At 38.0% G+C, this 22897-nt stretch overlaps 1 protein-coding gene across 1 annotated transcript in view; it reads right to left on the bottom strand.

The window, feature by feature from the left end:
• SORCS2 (sortilin related VPS10 domain containing receptor 2) overlaps positions 1 to 22897 on the bottom strand; it is a 523925-nt gene that overhangs the window by 273950 nt on the left and 227078 nt on the right. The window lies entirely within an intron of this gene.

Below are 22897 nucleotides of genomic sequence, written 5' to 3'. Positions count from 1 at the left end.
CTGGAGGCATGAAACATTTCTGTCAATAACTGATTTAAAGCCTTGAAGGACACTGTGTAGCAACTAAACCACATATTAATCATATTTATTTGCTTACATGCCACCAATGTATTTCTTAGCACCACCAGCTGAACTGCTGCCATTTCTTTAATCAAAATCTATTTCTGGCCCATATAGAAATCTGTGGCTCATAAACATAAAGTACATCTTGGGACTATGTCCCTTTCAAATTTTTTAATGTTTGTTTAGGATCAAGTCCAGACTTTATTAAGTCTTGGAAGGAGTCTTATTTAGTTTTAAAGTGCTTGTTTAACTGGGCAGTATGCACGCCTCAGTGTGTGGCAGCTATAGCTGAAGGCCCTGGCCCAAGCTCAAGACAAAAGTGTGAAGATTTCCATTACCATCTCCTGCACAAGTCAACAGGGAGCCATCACGCTCCAGTCATACTCACAAGAAACTCTCTGTGTTATGCTTTGAAGTGTAATTGTATACTTAAAAGAGAATGAAAGATATGCCTTGACAGATGTATTTCATTGGCATTAAGTATAATGTAAGAGCATGTGATAATGAAGAACTGGCTGGGTCCCTTAAACCCTAGACATCTCTAGAATAAGTTTATTCCATCCCATTTTTACAATTAAAAGAAATTGCAGAAAGGAGAACTAAAGCATTATCCAGCTCAAAATACAAATATGCTGAATTAACAAAATCAAGAGCTAATTGTTACTGGCTGACAGAGCCTCTGCCCACGCTGGACAGCAAGCAAGTGATGGAAAAGCTCTGTACTAACAAACAGACTCTGAACTCAAATATTTAAGACTATAAATGCATTTTTCTTTTGGTGAAGATATTTGAGATATTGCTTCTTAACTTTTTTAGATCATGAAGTAAACCATAGAACAATACTCAGATATTTACTATAAGCAATCCCACCTCGAGTTTCTGAACAAAACATGGAAAGTTATTTACATACTCTCATAGGCTTCTAGACTGTGGTCTCAAGCATGCTTATGGGTCAGGCACAGACACATGACAAGCTTCCATAGCTGCTTCAGAAAACAACATTAAATGCTTATTTCTAACTTAAAAGAAAAAAAAAACGTTCATCATGCAGCCCAAGTCAGATGCAAAAGAAAACACCTTGGAAATACAATTTAAAGCATTACATACAGCAATATTTAAACATTATACTGCCTCATGTTACTCTCTTAAATAGCCCCAGTGAAAGCACGAGGATGACTTTTAATATAAGGTTCAAGTAATATGGTTTTCAGGTTAATAAAAGAAACATATTCTTCTACGTAGTCTCTTATAATGATGAAGTTCAAAAGAGATTAAATGACTGTGAAAGGCTTTTTCCCCTTTTCCAAAATTTATATTCCTCTTTTCAATTTCACTTTGGGTTACACATTTCATATATTCAGTTCATGAATGCCAATGTAATCTTACACTATGGATCATGCCCCTCTGGAGCAGGGACAAAGAAGCTAAAAGAAGATTGAGAATTGTCAGGCAGCAGTAATCTGCAAGAACTCAGTTCTTCCAAGGTGGAGAAATGAGAGCAGGCTGTGATAAGTGACTACACATAGTTTCACATGCTGGGAAAGTCCTCATCTAATGCAATTGTTTACAACAGCTCAGATCCTCCAAAACATTTGTGTGAGCCAGTAATTACAGATGCATCTCAGTCTCCACATGGTAGAGGAAGTAAGTCCATGCCAACTCAGGGGGTCACTTAAAAATAAGTAAACCAAAGAGAGGTCAGGAATTTCAGTTTAAAAATGCCACGTACTCAGATCAAATACTCCAGAAATGTACAATAGGAATTACTCCTGAGCTGTACATAACAATTGAGATTTCTATAAGCACAAGTGACAGGGGCTGAACCTGTGGAAGCTAGGCTGCAATTACACACTCACTAGCAGTACTGACTACAGCAGCTTAATTAATCTTCCTCAGTCCCAGCCACTTATTCCTGCCCTTGCATGGCAGGCAGTATTATGCATGAGGTGTTTGTGTGCCCAGCTCATGACTGAAAAAGAAAAGTCTGTCAAACTGTAAAACAATTCCATTAGAAAAATAACAATGATTGTTATTACTAGGGCTGTAGCAGCACACATGGAGAACCAATGAGACAGCTGAGAGAAGACACTGATTAAGTTATGCTGCTACCACGAGGTAGCAGCTACACCCAGCCAGGAAGAGTTACCACATCTCACTGAAAAGCTCTGCCACATCTTGTGCCAGTGTCATGGGTGCCCAATTTCCCATGGTTTTTATCAAGAATATAAGAATAAAGCGTAAAAACAAAGACTCCATTGGCTTTCTAGGCCAGAAGGGTACTTCTGGCTCATGAACCATGAACACAAGGTCCTGCTTGGCAGAGATGCCTTCCAGCAGGTCAACCCCCAGTCTGTACCTGGGGTTATTCCTCCCCAGGTGCAGGAGCCTGCATTTGCCCTTGTTGAATTTGAGAAGGTTCCTCTCTGCCCATCTCTGAAGCCTATCAAAGTCCCATCAACAGGCTGCACTGCACAGCCCTCTGGGGTGCTGGCTACTCCTCCCAGCCTTGTGTCATCAGCAAACTTGCTGAGGAAACATCTGTACCTTCAGCACTGACAAACAAGTTAAAAATAGTGGGCCCAGTAGAGAACCCTGGGGGACATCTCGACTCTGTGCCCTGACCACAATCCTTTGGGATCTGCCACTCATCAGTTTTCAAACCATCCCACTGTCCAGTGATGCAACCCACACTTCTTGAGTTTGCCTATAAGGACTTCATAAGAGTCAAAAGCCTTGCTGAAGTCAAGGTACACTTATCCACTGCTCTCCCTTCATCCATCCAGGAAATTTTTTTTAGAGGCAAAATACCCTTTAAAGAGAAAATTTCACCTCTCCCTGTCATTACGTATACATAACAGATACAATTTTGTACTTACTGCAGATTCAGTATTGGAAAATATGTCTGTGACTATGATCTTCTGAAAGACTTCAACCCTGATTCTCTCTCCCTGGATGGGTTGATCTCTCCTTGGTCTCACGTTTGTGTTCCAAAAACCAACAGGACATCACTTTTCCCAGCAGGACTTTTTTTTACCAGTACAAAGAAAAGTGGTTTTTCAAGCAGGACATTCCCTTTAAATTGTTTCTTGGAAGCAGGCAACAGAGAACAATGTTTGTGTGTTTTGTCTCCTTTCCTCCCTCATTAGGATTTATAATGGAATGAACCTAAAGCACCTGCTGAAACACCGGCCTGTGCTGTTTGAATTAATGCAGAGGTAATTTTTCCTGTTGTAAAATAGATGGAATTTTAATTTGTCAAGGTGCAACTGGTCTCCAAAGGCCAAGGTTACCAAGGCAAGAACCTCACTGACCAGTGTTTCACTGAAGCACACCAAGGGAAGTGAGCTGGGCAGGCTGGAGACGGCGGCCTGGTCCAACTGTGAGTCCAGAGGGTAAGGCAACATCCTGGTGATGAGCCAGGTCTGAGCTCCAGCCACATCAGGCTCGTGTCAGAGTCCAGACCATGGAGCACATGGCCAGACAGACGTACCTGGTACGACAGCAGAGCTGCAGAGAGCTGCACCCATGGTGTGGCTCAGGCTATGATGATCCCCAAAGAACTCGGTCACAGCCACCAAAGCCCATCGGTGCCTTCAGGGTACACAATTCCAGGAGGATTGAATGGGTTTTGTTGTCTGTTTGATTTTGAATTTTAAAACACTGAAAACTAAGGAGATCATGCCTAAGCTCTTCTGAATGCTTTCCTGAGCTGGGTTCGTAACATCCATCTAATCTGGAGGATTCAATTTGCTTAGCTTTCAGAATATATTATTTTTCAGGGGGGAAAAGGGTATATATGTTTTCCTATAGAATATGCTACTATTTGTTATTGTCAATTCATTATTAACATAGTTGGTACAAAATTTCTAAGATTTTGTTCTGAAAATAATCCTTATGTTCATAGGTCGTTAAAAGATAATCATGGGGTATTAGGTAAATATGCTCTCTAATCAGAGGAAAAATCTTGCATTAATGCCATTTCACATTTGAAAATCCATGTTCAACTGCCCTTGAAAGATTCCCCAAATGACATTGAATCAGTTACACTCCACAGGGACTACAAAATTTGGCCTGATGGCAAAAAATAGAAAATAACTTTGCCACAAGTACATTAGCCAGTTTGCTGTCACCTACTTATACCAGTTTTGCCAAATAATCCTCTTCACAAATCTATGAATTAACAGTAAGTATTTTTATAATCACCAAACACAAAGAATTAAAAATAAAAAAATTTTAAAAATAAAAATAAAAAAAGCTGAATTCTAGTGTGCTGGAAGTTGGATGCCACCACATATATACTAAAGCAAATCTTTGAAGTGTTCTTTTGGGGGTTTTTATGTTGCTCTCTGTTTTGCTTCTGACATCTCTGAATCCTTTAAAGCTTCACCTTTTTTCTTGTGCAACTTTCTGTATTTTTCTCTAATTACTAAATAATGATAAAGCCAAGATACACTTTTGTGCTAAAATTCAGTGTTAATGTGCCTGCTCTTCATTACACCCACCTAAAGTTTCCCAGGAACTATTTGTAGAACAGCTCTCAGCTGTTCCTTGTTCCAAATGTGAATAGCTCTTTATGCTCCATCATCCCATTTCTTCTTGTTGATACGGTTTTTCATCTTTACGCATGAGATGAGACTTTTTGTGCACTTGTCAACACTTTTAAAAAGTTTTAAGCTATCCACACCTCTTTCAGGCACAATAATTGAGACACAAGGTACTTCTTGGGATGTTTAACCTTTGCTGACAATTGATTCCACAAAAATTATTTGTACTCACTGTATTGCTGTCATAAAAGAAATTAAATGTGATGGACATATGGTTATTTTGAAGCAATGTGTTTTAAATGAACTCTGAAGAAGTAATGTTGTACACTAGCCAATCAAATACTTTGATATAACTCCAGATACTCTATTAATTCTGAATTATAGCCCTCCTTCCTAAATCTTCTTTCAGATCTCATGTCCTTAATATACAATGAAGAGCACTTATGGGAATTGGAAATAGAAAGTTCATACTTATGGCTGCAATCCATTTTTTTATTAGAAGTCAAAATCAGCCCATCAGTCAAAGAAACACCATTTCCTATAACAGTTCATGAGGGATGGGATAGAATTTTTCTACTACTTTTGAAATCCATGATAAGATAGGCTCCTTAGTTGAGAAATCCTAAAATCAGAGGTAGCAACCAAGACCGGAGTGACGCTTCAATTTGCAGATAGGGGAATTACAACTGGTTTGCCTAGTTGAAATCTAACATTCAGGACCAAAGTCTGCTGCTTTTTCCCCTCAGAATATGTTATTAGAGATTCTTTAGCTCTAAAGTCAGATATCTTACATGCTGTGAGACTGTTTTAAATGCATATTTTAATATTTAAATCTATAAAGAGCGCCTGAATTAAAAAAATACAAATGAACATGGAACTAAGCTAACATGGAATGTCAGTATGACTGTGCATCTATGTCACTGAATTATCTGTCTCTCTCAACCTGAGGCAGACAGCAGAGCAGAGAAGAGGATGATGGTCTTGACACAACGCCTTACAGTGTAGGCAATTATGCTATTGAGTATGAAGTCAAAATAACAAATTGCTCGTTAAATAATTTTAAGTGATACTTTTATAGAATATTCTTGTAACAAGATTCAATGCCCCGTCAAAATTCCATGTCTCCAGTCCTACAGACTCTGGCAAGCAGATTAATAACTGAAAGCATAATGCACTGTTATCCTTCATTGTTATCCTTCACTGACAAATGAGGTCTCAGATAGATAACTTTTAAATCTTGGATTTAAAAATGATATAATCATGAATGAAACCACTCCAAATTTCATTCCTGACAATCTGCAAAAGATTGTGCTTATGTTGTTACATGTTGCTTCTGGTTTAGTTCTTTGAACACAATTACTGTTATGGGTATTGGAAGAGATGAAGGATTCTGGTATTAACTTGTATTTGCCTGTTTTAGCAGGCCTAACTTGGTTTCTTTGAACTGAATGGCACTCTATGATTATATTATCCTACACTGACATATTTTACCCTTGAAACCTAGGCACGTGGACAGGACCAGATTGCATAATTGCATTGTGCAATAAGTGCATTGCACTTCTGCAAGGTGTTTGTTCTCATCTGCTCTCATTTCAGCTTAAGCCATGTATTTATTTCAATTTAGCTGCAGCTGTGTAGGAACACACTGAAGGTAAACTAAGTTTAGACACACAAGCAAGAATACAGATATATGTGCTGAAAACTTGTGAGCAGTAACAGCTGTACTCAGGTCCTTGAAATAAACCTATCTGAAAGGGAGACAAAAAAACCTTATCTCATATTTGTGATGGACTAAGAGCATAGATATCAGTGATAAAAACTGAGCTGATGAGCTGAACCTGTAACACTACCAACATTCAGAGCAGGTTTAAGTCCTCCTAAGATGTAAGCACTTTGCTCCTGTTTAATTAAGGAAGACTGTGCTAAGACAAGAGCTGTTAATAGTCTTATACCACCAAAATCAAACAGCTGAACTATTCAAGATCACATCACCTGACATTTGTTTGCACAAACAATTTGGCACATACTTATGAACAATGGATGATGCTTCTGTGGAGGCAGGATCGTTCATTACAGAGTATGGACTGAATTATTCATAGAAAATAAATTATTTAGTGCCAGTGTTTTAAAGTACTGCATGCCAGTTTGGACACTTATTACAAAAAGGGCATTAATAAATTAGAGAAAATTTGAAGTAGGCAAGCAAAACAATGAATGGGTTGTAAAGATAAAGCGCAGAGGCGAGGGAGCAAAAATGCTTTGTTTATACCTGGCAGGAAAGGTGAGAGTACACTTTTAAAGAATAATTCCTGCTGGCAAGGAATTATTTACAGTGAGGCAGAGACATCTAAAAGAAGTAATAGCCGGAATCTAAAAATCGCCAATATCAGAAGAAAGCTAAAAAATATTTTTAAAATTACTAATAATATAAACCTAAATTTAAGAGAAACAGAAGCATTTACAAAATTGTTAATGGCTTAGTAACACAGAGACATGGTGAGACAGGTATTTCAGATATTCTACTACACTTCACAGAGAAATTCAAGCTACAAAGCCTAGGTAACAATTTAAAAAAGAAAAGAAAAAAAAAAAGGAAGAATAACCTTAGTAATCATCTGCCACAAGACACTGGGGAGAAGAATCTAAGTGACAAAAGTCTGAAAGGAACAGATCAGACAGTCTGAATCAGTGCCACCCTCAATAAAAGGAGACATGTTGTGAAAGGAGGGGAAAAGCTGGCCACAAAAGGCATTAGAGGGATTCATGCTATACAAAGACTCGTCTGTGCAGCATGTAGAACATCCTGTCAGGTAGCAGCAGGATTTCACAGGTGGGGGAGGTATAAAACATACTATCAGAAAATGTGCTGGGGCATAAAAATACCAATACAGCTCAATCAGGGAGGGGCAGGAAGCTGGGCAACCACCAGGCCACATTCACTTCTTTTGTAATAAATCTTTTGCTCTGTATACTTTCATGCCTGGTACAGTGAGAAATGACAAAACCTGCCTCTCTCTCATAAATAGTACGCCCCTTTACCTGACTCTAATAATTATTTTCATCAAAAGCCTTGGGAGAAAATTAAATTGTATTTATAAAACAGATAGGAATTATTGAGATTACTCTAAGTTCAATACCTCTATTAAGGCTCTAGCATTACCCATAAAATATCACTTTCAACAGTGTTACCTTAGCCCATCCTTATCATCTGACTATGAGTTTCTGTTTGGGTTTTCTGGAGTGCTCTCCCTTTCCTCTTTCAGATAAAAATTGTACTACACTGTTTGTATCATTCTAATAATAAAACAGTCCAATCAAAAAGCAACAATAATGTTTTGTTGTCTCTTCAAGGTGGGACTTGAAGCCTGCTCTTCCCCCAGCCTTTATTTACATCAGGAGAAAGTGCCCCACCAGCACAGAGCAGTTTGTAGTTTGCATTCTCAGTAAAGAGTGAATGAGTCATTTAATCATGTAACGCACCCAATATTTGCTAGACCAGAACAAGAAATGTAATATTATCCAGTAAGCCTGTTAGTTGAGTGTCTTGTTACAAAGTAAGTAGGGCTGAAAAATCATTAGAAACACTTAGATAATCCTCAGATTCGCTCAAATTTTCCAGCTGGAGAAAGGGCTTTCTCTATTAAAATGGCTCCAGATATGCATTAGAGCACTGGAGCTGTGAAATGAAATACCCTGAGGCTTCCAGAGCTTCACAGAAGCACTGCACTCACAAATGTTCCAAATATATCAGCTTGGTGACAACGTTCAAGCCCTTTGCCTGGCAGGATGAATTGCTCTTGCCAGAGACAATTACAAAAGAAATTTTCCAAGTATTACAAAGCATTCTGTATCAGCTGGTTAAGGGAACTTTCTAAAGAAGACATAGACAATGGCTGGGAGCTAGAAATCGGTGTTTTTCTAGAGACTGGAAAAAATGTTAACATTGTTATTGTATTGTGCTCTGAATTTTTAATGGCCAGTGAAATTTATAAAATTTATCTTGTACCCAAAATTTTATAGTGCTGCTGTTGCATTCTGTGATTGAAATGTTCAATATCCTCAAGTCTTTGAGCCAAATGTCTGCTGTATTATATACCAACAGCAAGTCACCCCTTTCTATGAAACACGAGTTACAGTTTGATGAGTAAAGGACTCTACATAGGCAGGGTAAAAAACCAACTTTCTAGTTATTTGACATCTGGACTAGTCATCCCAGAGACTGCAGCCAAGCCATGGATTGTAATTTAGACATTTTGCAAAGATTTGAGCGTGATATGGTCAATTCATAAAGCCACAAACATAGCCACTCTAAATTAGTTCTGTTTTTTCAATACAAGAGCTACTGAAATATTTTCTTTGGTGCAAGGCAAGACCCTCATCTGTTAATTCTGCAGACTGTACTTTTGCCCTAGAAAAGGTATGTGGGAGCCACATCAAAGGGAAGTGCAAAGTGACTGTGACCGTGAGAAGTCCTGCACCAACCGTTTATAGTCTCTGACACTAACAGTGCATTTCCACCTTCTTTGCTTCTTCATCCAAAGCTGAAAACAGGCTAAGACCATATGGATATGCAGAGGCATTGCCTCAATGGCCTGAAGTTTTAACTATCATGACTCATTTATTATTCTAACACATTTTTCTGTTGTAAAAACATTCCAGAAAATTTACTCTCCCTATTCCTACTCTCTCCATTCAGCTTCCTCCTGTACGGAAATTTCACAAATGTTTCTTTTCACTGCACGTGAGAAAGTTGAATGCAAAGGAATAGTGTTAACATCTGCAGATTTTCAAATTTTTTAAAGGCTTATTATCTTGAATATTGCAACCTGGTAAAAGAAAAAAAAAAATTTTGGCCTTGATCATCAATAAAACAAAAGAGACTTCACAGATCTTTAAACAACATTCTACAAATCCACAGTCCTATTGTTAAAAAAGTCTCACATTAAACCAGCTCTACTGACAAATATTGCTTGACAAGGAACAAGTTCAGCTCATTTAAAGACTAGTGTTGCCTAGAGCTTGCCATCAACCCTGACTCAGGCACCACGGTAATCCTTCCATTTGTTACAGACTGATCATAGCCTAATTTACCTAAAGTAAAAAATCAGAAAATTGCATTTCAATTTCATACATTTTCAAAGTAAGTAACTGGCAAAACCAGAATGTATCATTCTCCCACTTGTAATGCTTTCAGTCAATGAGATCGTGGATCCAAGCAGTGCTGATTGCACAACACCTTTCTACACACATAATCCCCTGCAACAGTGCCACTTGCTCCCAGTATAGCAATAGTTTAACCAATTTCATGCCAGCATTGGAAAAATCAGTATGCACAAAGTGTTGTTTCCCTACTGAAAAATTAATTAGTGCTATTTGTATGCATCACTCAACTTTTCGTAACAGTGAACAAGAACTGCATAGCTATTTCCTAAATTTTGCTCTAACTTTTTTTGCGCTGTTTTAAAATTCAATAAGCACAAATCACTGGTGTTTTATACAGCTAAACAACAAACTGCTTTGCTATGGCTCCTACATTTATTTACTTAATGGAGACACTTATAATGCAAAGTCCTTTGAATACTAATGCTTGTTTCCATAGGTGCTCTCTCCTAATTTTAAGGGTTGTAAAAGAAGTAAAACAAAAGAGAAAAAAAAATTACACTCAAAATTACTGTACAATTTCCACATATCATGCCTGTAATTTCAGAATTTGCACTTCAAGCACAGATATGGCTCAACATCTCACACAAAACACCAGACCCCATGTAAACACATTGAGGCAATTGATCTCCATGCATCTAAGGGGGATTTCAATCTGGGATCATCTGGCATAAAGAGAAGACTGCTGCTAACACTGACTGAGGAAACTCTTCACAAAGCAGCAGCATTATTTCACAGGTATTAAAAAATAATTCTTGCTTCACTTAGCCCTGTTAGCATTCACAGCATTACAAGCAGTGAAATAAAATCCTGAATAGCCAAAATAAGCAGCCTTACCAAGTTTCTCAGCAAGCACACAAAACTCCGAGCCGTGAGGCATTTCAATAACAAAATTTAAATACAATACCTAGAAGTACTGCATATGACTGATTGTTATGTTAATGCAACAATAAGACATGAGTTATTTACTTAAGCCTTTAGTAATCCTGTATCATATCACTGATGGTCTTATCCAATTCAAGATCAATCTTAAATGCTTAAGCCTTTCAGATGGGCTAATGTTGCTTCTCAGTCTTCATTGCAGAGGGAATGAAGGGCAAAGTAAATGATTAATGGAGCATTTCATTAGTTTTTTTCATCGCAAACTGTGAATAGGAGTTTCCATTTGACTGCCCAATTTCAGCCCATTTGGAAGGAGATGATATTGGCTGGATTGGTTGGGACACATGGTGAGAGGCAATTCACATGCAGTGTGTTTGTGGAGGCAAAGCCATCAACCAGAAAAGTAACAACCACCATTCCTCTACTACCCACTACCTAAAGACCAAAGTCAGCAAAATTAATGTTTGGATAGTCAAGAATTTCCAGTATCTATCTTTTTAAAAACATGCCATTAGAAGGAAATGCTGCAAACATAGTCACACACAGAGGAGATTCAGCTGTCCAGAGGCTACTGCGGTCTTCTAAAGCAATATCTAACCTGACAGACATCCACACAAAACCCAAAAAAATTAAAACCCCTCAAATTTGTGAAATTCTGAATATACCAGCTTAAAAGTTTGTCCATGAAGGCAGTTGGCAAAGCAAGGATGACTGAAGTTAAACATTCACTGAACACTACATTTGAAATATGCTAATAGCTGAACTGATAACTGTATTTTGTAACAAACTAATTCACTACCTATAGTTGCATGTCTCTTTTCTGAACCTTAAGCTCAGCTAAGCTTTTGGAAGCTAAAAAGTTAAGAGTTAAACCTCTGAAAAAGTAATAATGCTCCTCTTACTAGAGCAAAATATTAGAAATAATCTGCCAGTGTCCCATATGATTGTGGTGGATTTGCAATTACCAAGAATTAACACTGAGTTAGATATTGGGCTAATTCTAGAGGGTTTAAGGTTTGGGTTTCTTCCTTGGCCTCTAAGTGCTACAATCTTTGACACTAATTTCAGGAAAAGAAGGAAAGTATGTGCTACATTCTATATGTAAAGCTCCAAGTGATATTTATCAGCAAAAATTAATGAACAGCTCTTTTGGGAAAAGGTTTCAAATCTCAGCTCAGATTTAAATGGCACTTAAACTCTATTTTCACTGGCTTCTGGTCCAAACTGGCCAATTGTAAAACTGGAAATCTGCTATTTTGAGGATTTACTCTCCAAACTCCTCCCATCTGCTAACAATCATTCCAACTAGCCACAGTAAAACCAGGGGAACATCTGGAACAGTCTTATGGGCAGAAATACCTAATGAGCATCTCAAGCACTACAGCAACCTTGGCTGGATTAATTTCAAAGTGAATTTTACCAGCAAAGACTAGGCAGGGCTAATTAAGAAATATTAATTCAGGCTTATTGTTTTTTCACAAAAGAGGGCTAAGCAAATTCAACTGTATTCAGCTGACCTGTGAAGCCTGTTTAAAACCTATACAGAGGACAAAATCCACGTAATAATTTCATAAAGACTAAAGCAAAGTGATACTTACTCCTTCTGGAATAGAATCTAGCACAGCATCATTCTAATTTTGAAAAAAGCTCAGATGAAACACTATTACCTGCTCAAGAATGTATCTGCTGAGGGGTACAGAAATACTTCTAAAGAGATCAAAAGAAAGCACATCAAATTCAAACAAATAGTTTGAATAAAGCAGAGACCCAAATCAGAGGGGATCCTGCGCCACTTTCCAGTCAAATACAGCAGAGATGATGGAGGAATAAGATTATCAAATTTGCTAAAGCATTATTTTACCTCTTTTTTCTGTCAACCAATACATTAAAATACCACTGTAGCAAATGACACACCAATCTTAATGAGCACTTGGTTAGCATTAATGCTGTCCCAAACACGCTGCTGTTCTCCACCTTTCCAGTCACCTTTGACAAACCTCCTGCTGTCCTGCTTCTCTATAACTGTTTGCTGATGCCTTCAGTGGATGCACAGGCTGTCCCTAGCCCTGTTCCCCTGCCACAGGCCATGGCTCCCCCATTCACAGCAAAACCCCAGGCAAGAGGAGTGAGTGGGAGCCAGAAAGTGCTGCAAAAACACCTGGCTGTCACCTCCTCCTGTCTGTCCTAGCTGTCAGCCAGCCCGTGCCCTGCCCTCCCTCCCTGCAGCCACACCAACATCAGCCCCTGACAGGGGATTGGTGGCCTCTGCCTGGGGGATAATAGGGAAAGGAGCTGCTCTTTCTGTACCAGAGGAGTTTATAATCATTAAATTGCCTGTGCAACTCCAGCCTTAAGATACGTGTTGGACATAATGTGGACTAAGAAACCCAACCCAGCACACAAACACAATATCCTAAGCCTTGCACCTCTTGTCCACTTAAAAATAATTTCAAGGTGTTCATAGTGGTGTTTTTCATCTTTTTCAAAAAACATACAGCAGTGTGAAGGCAGTGCTGCTGTGTGGCACATGTCCATGCAGATGCTCTATCCTCTAGAACAGAGGCTGTGTAATATATTATGCTCAGAGACAACTGATTGCACATTCATCTAACCCACATGACCACCCTTTCATATGCAGCTCCATAAAATACATATGCATGTAACAAAGCAAAATGCCCACATTCATTGCACAAGCAACATTATATTCAAAGTCAGACTTCTTTTTCAGAAAGATTAATTTTAATGAACTTACAAATAAAACCAATGAAAGCCAGATAAATTGAAGAGATTAAAGTGTACGATCAAGACAGGCTAGAGAAATTGTGTTGTGAATAATTAATCACAAATCAAAAGTCTTCTGAAGCCAATTATTTTCCTAGGATTCCTTCAATTGTGAATATCCACTATGAAACAACCTATGCCTTTCCCATTTATGCTTCTCTAAAGCACATTACAGGTACTACTAGTAATATCAAAGATTCCCCTAATAAATTCCTTGTGGCAGCAGGGATTGGGGGTGCTGGAATTCTTGCTAATTGATAAATCTTACTATTAACTCCTCTGGAGAGATTTTCAGCCATGAAAAATCCATTATTTTTTAAATGCCTACAAAACCATCTGTATCTTGGGATATCCCATCAGTTCTCCATTACAGGATGGACGAAGGCTGAATGAAAGGACTTCATCCAAGTAGAAGGAACATAGATTCATAGGATGGTATTAGTTAGAAGGGTCCTTAAAAAGCATCCAGTCCCAACCCCCCTGCCCTGGGAAGGGTATCTTCAACTTCACCATGCTGCTGAAAGCCCCATCCAACTTAGCTTTGAAATCTTCCAGAGATGGATGATACTGGAAGGCTCCTAATTCCAGTACAAAGGGGTATTACACTCCCATGCAAAAGCATGGATTTCTACTGCAAACATGCACAGCTCTGCTCAGATTCGCAACAGCAAATTGGGAACACGGCCTTTTTTGCATTGCACACTATTTTTTACAGCACACATTTACTTAAGCAATTACTGCCTGCTGTCTTCTGTGTACTAAGCATTTGGACTGCTTTTTTACCTCATCAGTACATCTTCAGAAACAAGGTCTCAGCAGAATCTACTCTCTTTTAATTGCCTAGTTTGATACTTTAGTCTTTCCAAGTGCTCCCTGTGTTCTTTAAATATTTAAGGAGCATACAACCCCTTCATCTTTTGAAAAGGCCAGATTGTCATCCAAAATGCTTTGTTCCAGTTTGAAGCTCCATTGAACTAGAAGCACAAAGTCCATGAAACTGTCCTGATCTCTCATAGAGTTGCTCCTCTGCCTCTTTCCTCCACTGACAGCGAGACTTCCCATCCCTCCTTCCAATGCCCCTTTTACACATGAGAAGCTCTGTTAAGCAAATGATTCATCTTCAGATTTCTCATTGCTCACATCCCTCCTGAAGACCCCCTACTGCCATTTACACTATACTACAAAAAAAAAAAAAAAAAAACAAAAAAAACCCCCCAAAAATTCTTTTTTTTAAGAATTTTTTTTTTTTTTTTTTTTTTTGTCCAACATGCTGTGCTTGCATGTGATAGCAACCCCTTTAACCAACTGCTTTCTCCAGCGGTTCTTTTCAGCCTTTATGTTCTCCAATGAAGTTTCTCTACTGTATGAACATAGCACACAACAGCCCCAACAAAACATTTTGGCTAAATACTGAAATGTAGAAAGATGCATTAAGCTGGGCTCTTTTTTCTGTTGCTTTGTTTAATTTCTGACATTATGGGATCTCAGTGGAGGACGGCTCTGAAATGCTTTATAGAGTCATGGTAAGGATGCAGGTGAAGCTATTTGATGCTGAAAAAATATCAAAGGAATTTAAGTTAGAAAGGACAGGAAAAAAAGACAGAAAAAGACAAGGACACACAGAAAAAGTATATTTGGGAAGGAAATACAAAGGCAGAGCAGGCAGAGATATGAGAACAGTAAATGCAAATACTAATCTTAGCAAATCACTGAACATTAGAAGAAAATGTTCATAAGCTAAAAGCCTATTCAAATACTTAGAAAGGTCAGTACAACTTGGTTCATAATGTTTTAGCTGTGGGACGAAGCTCACATCCTATCTATACAGGTTATCTTGTCACTTTTCCTGCACTGGAAACACACAGGTGAAACTGAATGTTGCTGTACAACATGAAAAAACCTGCATCAGTGGACCTGTACACCAAAAAAATCTGCTGTGAAATGCATGATAAGGAAAAGATGTGTATGGAACACATTTTGCATTGTTCAAAGTATTGATACAGGATCTTCCAATGTTTTGTTTCTTTTACTGAAGTATCCATCTCTTGAGTGATCAGGAATTTAGATCCTGTCTTGGCTGGTGAAGGAACTTACAGCAGCAGCAAGTAAGCTTTAGATAAACACATAAACTGGAGTTTGTTTTGCCTTACTGATACAGGGCAAGCATGGGGGACACTGATGATTTCACAGCATGGCAACACCTCTCTCAGCAACTCAAAAAGCTGCTATCATCAAATCACAAAAACTGCAGCCTCTGCGGGTTTCTTTGATTGTTTTCCTGTAATTAAAGCACATATTGCACTATGTTTTCTACACTGTGAAAAAAATTCACTTTACTTCTAGTATCACTTCTGAAGGCTTATTTCATTGCCAAAGCTGGCTTTTTTTCCAAGTGTTTACTGGGGAAAATGAAAAAAAATTCTCACCTTTCAGCCTCTTACAAGTTTCCTCTCTGAAAACACTTCACAGAGAGCAAGCCCAGCTGGCACCCACTCCCCTTAACAGCAGACCTCAGGAGAAAAAGCAGAGAACAAACATGGGAGAAAAAGCAGAGAACAAACATGGAAAGCAAGGTAAGAAAGAAAAAGGAAAATTGGGAGGAAAAGAGCAGGTTCAGAAAAGACCTGCCTCGGTGCATAGCCTTTCAAGGCCACCAGCCCAGGGAGGAACAGGTTCAAGAGGGCACCACACTGCTTCTGGGAGCACTTCTGGGCACTGGCTGAGCCAGGGAAGGCCGGAAACAAAAGATGTTTCCTACTGCTCCCCCAGTGCATCACCTGCCCAGCATTCCTACCAACTGCAGCCCCAACAAGCAAGTTTTGCTCTGAGGCAAAACTGGGGATAAAGGAAGACAAAGGGTAATGTGCTGGATTTACTAAACTGTATTTTTTAAAAGAATATATAATGTGTTCTACCTGTCAGTCCCTGTCCAAAGGAATTATATACACACATAAAAAACATTACAGAGAGAAAACTCATCATGAGCTGTACAATCTTTTACAGGTGCTGGAAAAAAATGTTTTTCTGCAATGACCAAAACCAGCTTTACCTCTCCTCCACCCCTTTTTCACCCCTCTCCCTTAGCAACTCTCATGCAACTCTTAAGCCTGGTTAGTATCACTCATCTCTGTGTACTGAGTGACATGAACTGTCCAGAAACTGAGGCACACTGTGTATCTGCTAGCTGACTGCTGGCTTTGAATAGCAGAACATATTGCCAAGAGTTTCTCCTGCAATTGCATCATTTAGCACTGACGGTGGCTGAGAAGCTGCTAACACTTTCAGAAGCTTTCAGACCCTATTCACAAACTTCATGGTGACAGGTCTGAGAGACAGAGGCTGTAGTCTCAGGACCAACTGCTGCATACTGGGTTTCAGCAGCCACCTCCTCTGGAAGTGTTGCTCAAGACAAAACCAACTAGAATTAATAACAGAGACAGGTAGGGAAATCCTGGGGGACACATGCCTTAAAGTGAAGGCTTTGCTTGAGCTAAATCCAGATGAAACAGATCTGTGAGGGATGTGCTTGTAGTTAGTTATTGTCGTGATTAATACTGAAGTTAAGTATGACGTCATTATCTTTTGCCTCCTTAATGTACTTAGAAATCACAGACTGGAATAGAAAGGCACAAAATATTCTGCCTACCCCAGGCACACAGAACTTTAAAATGCACAATGATGCATGTATTTAGATAGCAGTACTGGCAAAACAAATGCAATATTTACCCCAAAAATCCCTTTTATATAAATGTTCTGATTAAAACAGACCTCCTGTCATGGGAAAGAAGCTACCAAGACATGCGTCCATTTTTAAAAAGTTGATTAAAATGAGAAACATGAAAAGTCATCAAACATAATAAGGGAATCCATTAATCCAATCAGAGATGCCATCTTTCAGAGTCATTGCTAAAACAGGAGTACCCCACCTGAGGATGCACAGGAAGTCAGAAGCAGAGAGTAATGACTCAGGATGATGACCAAACCCTACAAAGGGTCTTGGCAAAAACAACTTGAAGATATCCAAAACTGATTTGTCAACCTTTTGCATTTTATCTCTCATTAATGACTGACTCAGCTGGAGGGAAAAAAATACCAAGAGTGCAGATGGGCAATGCTCAATATTTGAATAATGGATCATTTCCATTAAGTTGTAAAAAGAATGTAAAATTGCATGGTGATCTATTAATCTGATTTAGTGATGGATAACTAAAATGATGAATATGGATTATATATTTTTAATGAGTGCTACATTTAACAAGCATGAACATTGGTGAGTGTGAACATTAGTGAATGAATAGCAAGGCTTAAAAAGTTCCGGATGTGACAAATATAACTAGAACTCTTCCTAGCATGCATATTATTAGTATCTTGAGATTAAACAAGATCTATTGGAGCATGTAATTGTTGACAGATAAAGAGATCTTAAGTCATGTAAGCAGTTTCCCCTTGCTTGGTGAATATATTTTAGAGTCCATGTTATACTGCATGGAAATTTATTTCCTGCAGCTAAACCGACATTCCTGTCATTTACCAGGCTGGCAATGGAAAGAACAATGAGAAATACAAAGGTTGTACAAAGTTTTAGCACAAGCCAATTAATAGTTAGGAAAGGAAAGCTCAGGAGAAGCAATGAAGTGGAGACTCAAAGTCCCATTAGAAAGCAATCAGATGCCAGGCTGTCCACACCCCAAATATCAGTACTTGAGCAGAGACACGCACCTGCACAGCCACACCAATCCAGCCACCAAGCTCGCCCACAGCTGTTGGCTGCCACATCTCACCTCCTCCACAGTATCCCAAGCTGCTCATATCCAAACTCAAGCATGTTATTTTTCATCTATTCATGCACAATGCAATAAAGATTCTTCCTAGTAAAGTTCCACTAGTACTCCACCCATTTTGTAACAAACACAAAACTCACTTCACATCAGAATCAATATGCCTACCAGAGCTCAGGCTTGAGCCTATCCAACCTATCCTACCTTGAGCCTATCCTCTTTCCTTCTTTTTCCTATTTTGCAGTCTTTATATAGCTGCTGCACTAGTGTCAGCAAGTGAAACGCATCATTCTCCTTCTCAAAGTACCTTTGAAGCTGTATTAAATAGATAACGCCTATAGACAATATCTAGACAGCTGATGGCTGTAAATTGCGAAGATTTTGTTACAGTTACAATTTCACTTCAGATATTTACCCTTCAGCACTCCTTCTCTCCATTATTCTCACTAGTTTTTTCGCATCGTGATGCATGCACACTTACAAGATGGAGATATGAAAGCAATGACATGAAGCTATACAATGGGAAATGCTTCTTTGAAAAAGAAAGATCTCTAGGCAAAAGGTGAAAAACTATTCCTTGTTCCAGACAGAGCACACCAGAAATAATGCCTTAAGTGGAGCCTCTTGTGGAGCCAGTGATCAGAATCCAAATTTGCTGGCTTTCACTACCAGGATCTCATCATTTGAGCTCCTCATGCAGTACACTTTCATAGCAGATGTGCTCAGGGTACTTTGGTTTGCTGCAACTCAGATCTTCAGCCCAACCTGCCTGTAAACATTTCCAATGCATTTTGATCTAAAGTTTCTTCTTCCTATCAGGTACCTCAGTCTGCCTAAAAGATTTTAGTTACAAAAAAAGCAGCACTTGGCTAAATACCATGACAGCTCCAGCTTTCCTTAGTTTTCCAATTTTGTTAATTCAGCCACTGAGCTTAATATGCAACTTTGATGGGGTTTTTTTCACATATCAGTGAGTACTCTTCTCAAGAAGATAATTTCCATTTTCTTTAGGACAACTGAGGTTTGTTTCTTTTTCATTTTCCCACCCTGAGCCTTACTGGTAAGCAATTAAAATCTGGAAACTTGCCAGCCTCTGTGGTTCTGTGAATTCATTTCCCAAGTACACATGTAATTCTTGGAGCTGAAGTCGAGACAATAAAATGCATAAAACTTGACTATATTATGACTCCTCACTCAGTGACAAAGCCCCTTTCACACAAAGAAATTGGAGCAAATCAGTTAATAATGAGAAAGTGCAGGCACTAATTATTTTATTACAAATCTGGAAAATATGCATAATTTAATTTTTGGAAGTTAAATGTTCCAATGATAGCATAATAATTTTTCAGGTGTGACATCATTAGCACTCCAGTTGTCTTCAACATTTCTCAATAATATACTTATTCTCACCATTAAAGCTGAGCAATATTCCAAACATCTAGATTTCAAAATCTCATATTTTCTTTGCAACTATCAGTTTGATCCTTTCCAGATACTGCAGAAAAGCCAAAAAACACCAGTGATTGAGGGGAAAGGACATTGTAAAAGCAATGTTTTAAAGGTAGCATAGCCCAGTAAATGCAATTAGAATCTTTGCCCTGTATATTGTATGAAATGCAGAAAAGCAGCAATAGACTTGCTGGAGGGTTCACAGGAAGGTCACAGCCACAGATGTCAGTGCCCAGCCCAGGCACATTTCACTGGAAGGCAACTGACTTCCAGCGCCTTGTCCCTGTGGATTGAACGTGGATTTGGGAAAGCTTCAGGTTTCGGGCTGGAAACAGAAGAAAAAGGGCAGGGGGTGGGGGGGAGAAGGAGACTCATCAGCCAAACCATATTACATTTCCCACTGCACTCCCACAGCTCAGGCCTTGAAAGAAGTTAATCCTAACAAATCCATGTTATAAAATTTTTTCACCTAATTCATACAATCATTTTATTGTTTGTGTATGTGTATCTATCCCTCGCAAAGATTTAAACTGTGGTGTGCCTTACATATATTGGAAGATTAACAAAGCTGCTACAGCATGTGCCTTGTTGGAATCAAAGGGAACAGATTTGTTCCAATGTCCTATAACTGTTTTAAAATAAATTCAGCGATTTCACCTGAAATTCTATATGGTGTTCTATGCTATATTTTCATGATTATGACATTAAAGTTAAAGGTCATTCAAGGTTTATTTTCTGGCCTTTGATAAGTGGAGAATTTGTTCTCGTGAACCCTTTATATGCCAAAATTTAGCACTGTATTATTTGGATTCTACAGTAAATGCAAATGTGTTTCTGAAATGTGGTGTAGATCCATTATGGAGCAAAGGAAAACTTAGGACCTGAAAAAAATCTTCACACACTTATATAGCAGTGCACAAGAGTAAAAATATTAAAAACAGTCCTTCATTAAATGCTCAGTAATTTTATTAACCTAATCCAAAAATAGCTAATAAGGAATTAATATTCATTCACCAGTGTCTGCATCTTAATTAAGAAAGACTTCTGAATTAACGAATGTATTCTTTTAGGCCAAGGTTCAGCAAAACATAAAAGTACAAGTCTAAATCCATTTCTAGCTGAATAAGTCTGCTTTATGCTTAATCCAAAGGGCTAAATCCATTTATTAAAGATCTAAAAGAGGTTTGGGGATGGAAATATATAGAGTGATACTAGTTTTCCCTCAAAAAGAGTGACTTAAAAGGCTGAAAGATTATTTTACAAAGATAAAATTTGAGGAAACATGATAAGCATACTGAATAACGAAAGCACATCCTACAGAAGGCTGTTCTAACACATTTTTATTTAATGCAGTACCATGGCAAAGGTATTCTGAATGATACAAAGAATGTATCAAATCAAACCTGATCAAGCAAAACAATCTTTTTTGAGCAACTGATGCATAGATTTCCCTGTCACATCATAAAGAAATCAAGTAGAGAAGAATGATATTTAGCTCATTGAATGATATTTAGAGAAATAGGAATTTCTAGAGTTATTGGCAAGTTTTCCATCACATTTTGAAAATCTTACTGAACCCAATTCTTCAGTGTCTCCACCAGTTCAGATACCACAGAAACCTCTCAACCTGTTCTGCATTTTCCTTTAAGCATTTGGTACTCAGATGTTACACACTGGACTAACTGCAACACTGATCCCCTAGTAACTATCTGCTGCTTGAAGATCTACATACAGATTCTCTTATATCAGCAACACAAAGTAATTTGTTTACCTGACAGTATAATGGCACTGTTGCAAATTTCACCCTTTCACATTCTCTTGTTCTGCTTATCCACAGTCTTTATCTGTTGCTCTTAAACAGATGACATTGCTTTCTAGGTATACCTCTAAAAGTTTGGGGTTTGTTTTTTTTTTGCTTGGTTTTTTTTTTTGTTTTTTTTTTTTTTAATGTTTTGTTCTTTTTCCCATTAAAGAACAGCTGCCATTCACATGTGGGACACAAATATACAACAGTCTCCAAGTAATACACAAAGATCAGTGGTCAGGAGGACAGGTGTGTTCAACTGAATGTTTGGATTTTGTCATGACAACAGCATGCCTTGCAACTAGCATTAATTACTTCTCCTGAAGTAGATCTGACAGCTTTACTCAGAATACATTCAATCTATAAAATTTCATGCAGCACTGCAAACTGAATACTGATTTTGGAAACCGTAATACCAACAACTCATTTCTCCTCAGCTCAGAACCACTGATGGTATGTTAAATAGATTTGTTTCAGTAAGGTGCCCAACCCTACATAAAAAGACCAAAGTCATCACTAACAATATTTTCATTATTACACTTATTTTTTAAAGTTCAGGGTTTTTTTTTTTTTTCTTTTACAAAGCATCACAGTAGTGCAAAGTAATAGAATTTTTCCAAAATCCCTAGCAGCAGAAAAAAGATTAGTTCTAGCACAGGTCTGAGGACCTGAAGAGCAGAATAGGCTATTTTCTCAACAGGGGCTATAAGAGAGTTTTTGTTTCCTGCTGTATCACTATAAAATATAATATGAACTTGTGAACAATTTATGCCAGAAAACAATACAGCATCAGACTCCCTTCCTTCAATAGTGAAGGCAGAAGTTCCAACAATCAGTGGGGTTATCTTTCAAAATCCAAAAAGCCATCAGTATTATTTTAATGTAGCACAGACCATGTGAAGGATTGTAATCATCTTTTTATTTGAGTAAAATTGAGAATAAGATGGCCTATACTAAATGAAAAAGGAAACTTCAGACACATAATCTCTTCATTATAGCTATTTCCTTTTTAGTATAGTTTCTTTTCTTCTGATATGAAGCTTAATTTATAAGCTGTTATTTAAGAAACTGATATAACGACATCAGACTAAGCTATACACTTGATTTACAACAGAAAGTTAATTACCAAAATCGTAAGAGTAATTTAAACTTGCATATTTTTATAGCTCTAAATACAGATAATTCCTCACAGAAAAAAAATGCTACAGTAGCATAATTTTGGTTATGTAAATAAAGAATTTTTATATTCAAGGAATAAGCTTGACTCAAAAATGTCCATTCTCATACGGCTGATACCTGTTCAAATATGCTTTATTCTACACAGACTAATGATTTGAATCTCCTCACAGATGCAAAAATTTCATTGTTCTATATTTCCATATCACTTGTGTGAGCCCTTTTTTGTAGTGCTTGATACCATTGCAACTGACCAGTTA

Source organism: Onychostruthus taczanowskii, unplaced genomic scaffold (assembly GCF_017590055.1).
Source record: "Onychostruthus taczanowskii isolate IOZ18803 unplaced genomic scaffold, ASM1759005v1 scaffold2, whole genome shotgun sequence".
Classification (NCBI taxonomy): domain Eukaryota; kingdom Metazoa; phylum Chordata; class Aves; order Passeriformes; family Passeridae; genus Onychostruthus; species Onychostruthus taczanowskii.
The sequence above is the reverse complement of the archived record's forward strand: the minus strand, read 5'-3'. Positions and strand labels throughout refer to the sequence as shown.